The sequence below is a fragment of the Bos mutus genome, chromosome 15 (assembly GCF_027580195.1).
Source record: "Bos mutus isolate GX-2022 chromosome 15, NWIPB_WYAK_1.1, whole genome shotgun sequence".
Classification (NCBI taxonomy): Eukaryota; Metazoa; Chordata; class Mammalia; order Artiodactyla; family Bovidae; genus Bos; species Bos mutus.
This window is the reverse complement of record NC_091631.1, coordinates 55,378,975-55,385,238: the sequence shown is the minus strand read 5'-3', so window position 1 is coordinate 55,385,238 and position 6,264 is coordinate 55,378,975.

The following is a 6,264-nucleotide window of genomic DNA, read 5'->3' as shown; positions in this document are numbered from 1 at the left end:
ATAATATAAACATTAATAAACAGGAACCTCAATTAAAATAGGGAAGTCAGAAGAGGGAGTTCTCACACCCAAGATGATAGCAGTGTCCAACAGGAAGAAGAAAAAACATTCTCTTCTGGCCTGGCAAGAGCTCAACCAATGAAAAGCCACTCCGCTTAGACTTCTCAATTCCCGAAGTGGACGCTTAGTTTACTATAGCCCCTGCAGCTTCCTTTCCTTTCTATAAAAGAGTTCTTTTCTCCTTGCTGCAGGAGATTTGCACTCGCCATGGTTGCAGACCCCAGATTGCAATTCTTTGCTGACCTGAATAAACCCATCACTGCTGAAGAAGTAACTATCTATTTAAGGTCAACAATAGGTAGATAATACTGTGCTTATTACAAAGATTGTACATATATATGAGATATCATGGTATATACAGTTGTCCCATGGTATCTGAAGAGGATTGGCTTCAGGACCCCTCCCTCAGGGATACCAAAATCTGTAAATACTCAAGATTCTTATAGTCAGCCCTCCATATCTGCAGGTTCCACACCCACAGAGACAGAAAGCTGACTGCATAATCCTCATAAGAACTCTAGGATTATCATCCCCATTTCAGTGAAAGAAACAGGCGCAGAGGGGTTAAGTAGGTTGCCTAAAATCACCAAGCTAGCAAGTGAAAGAAAAAAGTGAAAAGTGAAAGTGTTAGTCACTCAGCCATGTCCAACTCTTTGTTACTCCATGGATTATGGTCCACCAGGCTCCTCTATCCATGGAATTCTCTAGGTGAGAATACTGGCGTGCGTAGCCTTTCCCTTCTCCAGGGAATCGTCTCAACCCAGGGATAGAACCCAGCTCTCCTGCACTGCAGGCTGATTCTCTACTGTCTGAGCCACCAGGGCAGCAAGTAACAAAGCTAGCGTTCAAATCTAAGTTGGGTTCAGACTCTTGGGATCTTTGCTAAAAACAGGCACACTGGCTCCAGAGCTTACATCCTTGACCATTAGTTTTTAAAATAAGCTTAAACTTGCCAACATTATATATAATTAGAGGAGGTACCCAGCATTAGAAGATAGGAATTTGAATTCTAATTCTACCCCTCATGGGGTTTATGACTCTGGGTAAGTTACTGAATTATCTCAAAACATCAGTTTTTTTCTCATCTGCAAATTCTGAGAAAGAACTCTTTTGCTGAGGTGCTGTAAGGACTGAGATAGGGTTTGTGAAGTGCTGAGTTCAGTGCTGTGCATTAGAGGCATTGAGAATGATAGCAATTAATAAATATTATCACCATCTTTCCACAGGGTTGTTAGGTGAGCCCAGAGATCATATACATAAAAAAGCTGTGTAAACTCTAAAGACTTCTACTCAAAACGTGGTACCTGGATCAGCAGCAGCAGGGGCCTGGGGAAACTAGCTAGAAATACAAAATCTTTGGCTCTAAACTGGAATCTGAATTCTAACCAGATCCCAGACCATTCACTCGCACTTGACAGTTGGAGAAGCCTGGGTCTAAAGAACGATGAAGGCAAAGCGGGCCAGTCTGCGTTTTGTGAAGGAGACGCACAGGAGTTCTGGGAGCTGGGGCTTCTCGAGCTGTACAGTGTCACGTGCAGCCAGTTTTTGCTACCAGGACAGCTGGGCCCCGGGGCACCTGCCAATCATCGCGCTCCACTCGGTAATCTGCCCTCCCCACAATCAGAGCAGTGCAGCTGGGTGGCTGAATTATAGGCTGTGGGCAGATGGCGGAGATGGCTCTGTGTGTGCCGTCCAAAGAGAGAGGGGAGTGAAGCCCCTGCCACTGTCCTCCTTCCCCTGACAGCAGACATCCTCGTTTTTGGAGAACCAGTCTGCCAGCACCAGCCATCGGGCGCCCCCCTTTTCCTCCAGAGCACACTTGTGCTGGAGCAAACTCAGTGCAGCAAACTCCTGAGCCCTCCCGCTAGCCAGGTCATGGTCACGTGTCTCCATGCACCTCCATCATGTGAATCCCTTCCCTCATGGGAGGGGCTTCCTCTAAAGGACTGGCCTTCTTATGAAGGTAGCAAAGTTGTTCGCCCACATCCTCGCCACTCCCCAGAATCTGGTGCATCAGAACATCCGGTGGCGGCACACCTGAGACGCGAGCGTGGGTGCTGGCTTGTAGAGCAAGCCTGCACCGAGCATGCGCACTGGGAGTTCGGGATGAGGTGCTAATCTGCGCTCCAGTTTCCCCGGAAGGCCGCCCGCCAAGCTGCAGTGGGACAAGCGCTTTGCTGCCACCCCTGATCAAAGCTCTGGGTATTGGGGTTGGGGAGCGGAAGAACCCCAGGTGAGAGGGTACACCGTGCCACCATCGCCCCCTCACTGCCTGCCTTCCAGAGGTGCCAGTGCTGGGAGGAGGCACTTAAGTGGAGGCGACGCTCTGTCTCCCCACCCGTGTCTGCGCCACCATGTCTCTGGCCCAGTCCCGGGAGAGATGAGAGCTCTCTTGCCTCCCAGACTTTCTCTGCTTTCAAACATCCATTCGGTTTTATGGGGTACTGCTTCTGGGGCTGCAGGAGATGGCTCTGGGACTGCGATCCAGGCCTTCAGGGCGCCCAACAGCTTGCTGATCCTTTTGATCATTTGGCCTGTCTCCCCTACCCGGCCTGCCCTGTTGTCTATAGGCTGCCTCTCCCTGCTCTCTGAACTTGGAGAACTGAAGGTCACTGAGCAGAGCTCCAGCTTTAGCCCTTTAGCTCTGTAGGTCTGGGGTCACCTGTGCCACTTCTTTTGAACAGTAGAGGGTATGTGTGTGTGTGTGTGTGTTTGAGGGGGAGGTAACTCAAATTGTGGATGGTGACTGCAGCCATGAAATTAAAAGACGCTCCTTGGAAGAAAAGCTGTGACAAACCTAAACAGTGTATTAAAAAGCAGAGACATTACTTTGCCTATAAAAGTCTGTATAGTCAAAGCTATGGTTTTTCTAGTAGTCATGTATGGATGTGAGAGTTGGGCCATAAAAAAGGCTGAGCGCCAAAGAATTGATGTTTTCAAACTGTGGTGTTGGAGAAGACTCTTGAGAGTCCCTTAGACTGCAAGGAAATCCAACCAGTCCATCCTAAAGGAAATCAGTCCCGAACATTCAAAGGAAGGACTGATGCTGAAGCTCCAATACTTTGGCCACCTGATGTGAAGAACTGACTCATTGGTTCTTCCAAGTGCCCAGAAAAGGAGACAGTTGGAATATTTGGATCATAGTATGAATGGTCACCATATCTGATTTCTAATCACATTCCACAGTATCCTGAACCTGTTTCCTCATTTGTAAGGAGGGAATAATAATTCTACCTTTCAGGACTGTTGTGCTGACTACTGTATAAAAAGCCCTATCCTGGGAACCCTGTATCATGGGGGAATCTGTGTCCATGTGATCTGTGTCCATGGGGGAATCAATACTCAGGGGACGGTCAGCTCAACCTTGGTTTGGTGAAATGACAAGTGGAGCGTTAGAATTTGGAAGGTTCCCAGGAAATAAGGGGACATGCTATGGAAAGTGCTGCTGCTCTCAGTGTGCCTGAAATAACCTATGGGGACCCAGAGGGGAGGAAATTTTCCAGGCTGACGATCACCAGCAACAGCAAGCATATAAATATGATTATATCAGCAAATATGCAAAGCACTGTACATTTTGGAAGACTCTTCATTTAGAACTAATTAGACTACTCTTGCCTGGAAAATCCCGTGGACGGAGGAGCCTGGTAGGCTGTAGTCCATGGAGTTGCTAAGAGTCGGACATGACTGAGAGACTTCACTTTCACTTTTCACTTTCATGCATTAGAGAGGGAAATGGCAACCCACTCCAGTGTTCTTGCTTGGAGAATCCCAGGGATGGCGGAGCCTGGTGGGCTGCCCTCTATGGGGTCGCACAGAGTTGGACACGACTAAAGCGACTTAGCAGCAGCAGCAGCAACAGATACTTGAAGCAGGAAGATGGAGAGGGTCTTCCCAGGGAAGCTTCTCCAGAGCAGCAAAACCTTTGGAAAGCATTTGTAAAGCTCCAGAGGAGGAGAGATAAGGAAGGGATGCGATGGATCAACTGTGAGCAACACGAGGCTATCAGGGCTGCCATCACCCAGGAAATTGCAGCATCCTCCCACCCAAACGTGAGTCTGTGAGAGTCTGAGGTTCTATTTGTCGTGAGAAAACATACCTGTGCTGGTGGCTGTGAAGGGAAACTGCCTGTGGACTGACCTGCAGTAGATTCCTATGGCTGTTGTAACAAGTTACCAAAAATTTAGTGGCTTAAGACCATGCAGGTATGTGCTCTTACAGCTCTGGAGGTCAGAAATCCAAAATCAGTTTCACAGGGTTAAAGTCAAGGTGTCTGGGCAGGACTGGCCCCTCTAGAGGCTCTGAGGGAAGAATCTGTTTCCTTGCCTTTTTCAACTTCTCATGGCTGCCTGCATTCTTCAGCTTGCATCCCTTTCCTCCTCCTTCAAGGCTCACCACTCTGGTTTCTGCCTCTGACATCACACGGCCTTCTCCTTTTCTGTCATCACATCTCCTTCTGCCTCCCTCTTACAAGGACACTTGTAATTACATTTAAGGCAGACTGGGATGATCTAGGAGAATCTCACCCTCTCAAGATCTTTAATCATACCTGCAACCTTCCTTTGCCATATAAAGTAACATTCAAAAGATTCAGGGATTAATCCCTGAGTATCTTTGGGGCCATTATTCAGTTTGCCACGTGGAGCATGTGAGATGGGTTGGAAAGCAAAGGGGGCAACCATGAACCCAGTTGTACTGCACAGATCTGCTTGGGATTGGCACAAGGGAACCCCCATGGCCATGGAGGCAACCTCTGTGGTGACTGCAGGAGAGCCTGTGTACACATGTCTTGCTTCAGCTGCCTACCCAGTACACGTGCTATAGAACAGCAAAGCTATGTCGTGTAATCAATCAATCCAACTATTAAGAAATATGTACTCAGCCCCTATTGTGCCGTATGGTAGACAATTCAGACCTGGGGCCTTGCTGGGTTCTCTGAGTAGGAGATTCATCCAACAAATATTTATTGAGCCCCTATTAGGTGTCAGGCACTGTTCTAGGTATCTTGAACATATCAGCTGACAAAGCCCCCGAAGTTCCCTCCCTTCAAGGAGGTAACAGTCTATCAGTGGAAACAGAACATAAAGAATCAACATGAGTCAATCCTGTAGAATATTAGGAGGTGAAGGGGCTATGGGAAAAAAGAGAAAGAAAAAGCACAGCAGGGTAAGAGGGATCAGGTGTGCCAGGGCAGGATGGGAGCAGGTGAAGGTACTAAATGAAGTAGTCATGATTGGTCTCACCAAGCAAGTAAAATAAAGCCAAAAGCTTGAAGGAAGGAAGGAGGGATTAGCCAAGCGGGCATGTCGGGGGAGAGAGCCCTGGGCAGAGAGAACTAGAGTAAAGGGTCTAAGGCAGGGTGGACAGGGTGATGGGGGAGGCGGTCATAAGAAGAGGGACAGAGAAGTAAGGACAGAGGGAACACGGGCCAGATGGGCTTGAGGCCAAACCCAGAAAGAAGAGAGAAGACAAACTGAAGCAAGTTCTCTAAACCTTCTGGTAAGGGACTCCGGAGAAAATCCCCTGAACTAGCACTAGTTCTGGTGTGAACGATTGTTGGCCTTGCTGACGTCACATTCTCTCTGAGATGCATTTCCTTGCTCTTACATTTAGACACTTGCACCAATTCTTTGCTTCATCCACTTACTCAAGGGACACTGTCCATTACCCATGGGGCCCCAGGCACATGGCATGGCACAGCACTGCAGACTCTAAGCTGGGTCACGCACGGCCTCAGCCCTCCCTGTGCAGTGTCCCTCCTGCTCTACACTCTGCTGAAAGAAGTGAGGGGAGGGGCCTAGAGACGGTGTGATGATGGGACGACTCTGACCTTGAAATGGAGTTCGGCTTCCTCTGAGCAGTCCCAAAGGAAGGCACTGGATGGGTGGAAGGTTTTGCTAAACAGATCTGGGAGACAAGAGAAGGAAGGCTTCTGCAAAAATCCGATGGGCTCTGCTCATTGGACGTCTTCAAGCAAAGGCTGGAAGACCATTTGCTGGAGATGTCATAGAGATTTGGGTGTTGGATGGAGGCTGGATTAGATGGTTTTTAAGGCCTGAGGGAATTTTCTCAGGTATCTGCCACTCTGGAGGACATTGGTACAAAGGCAGGTTGTGGCTGTTGGGTTGTGTTGAGAGTCTTGCTTTGATCTGAGGGTCAGACTGCTCTCCCATGAGCACCGAGGTGAATCAGACGGTGGCCTCTGAA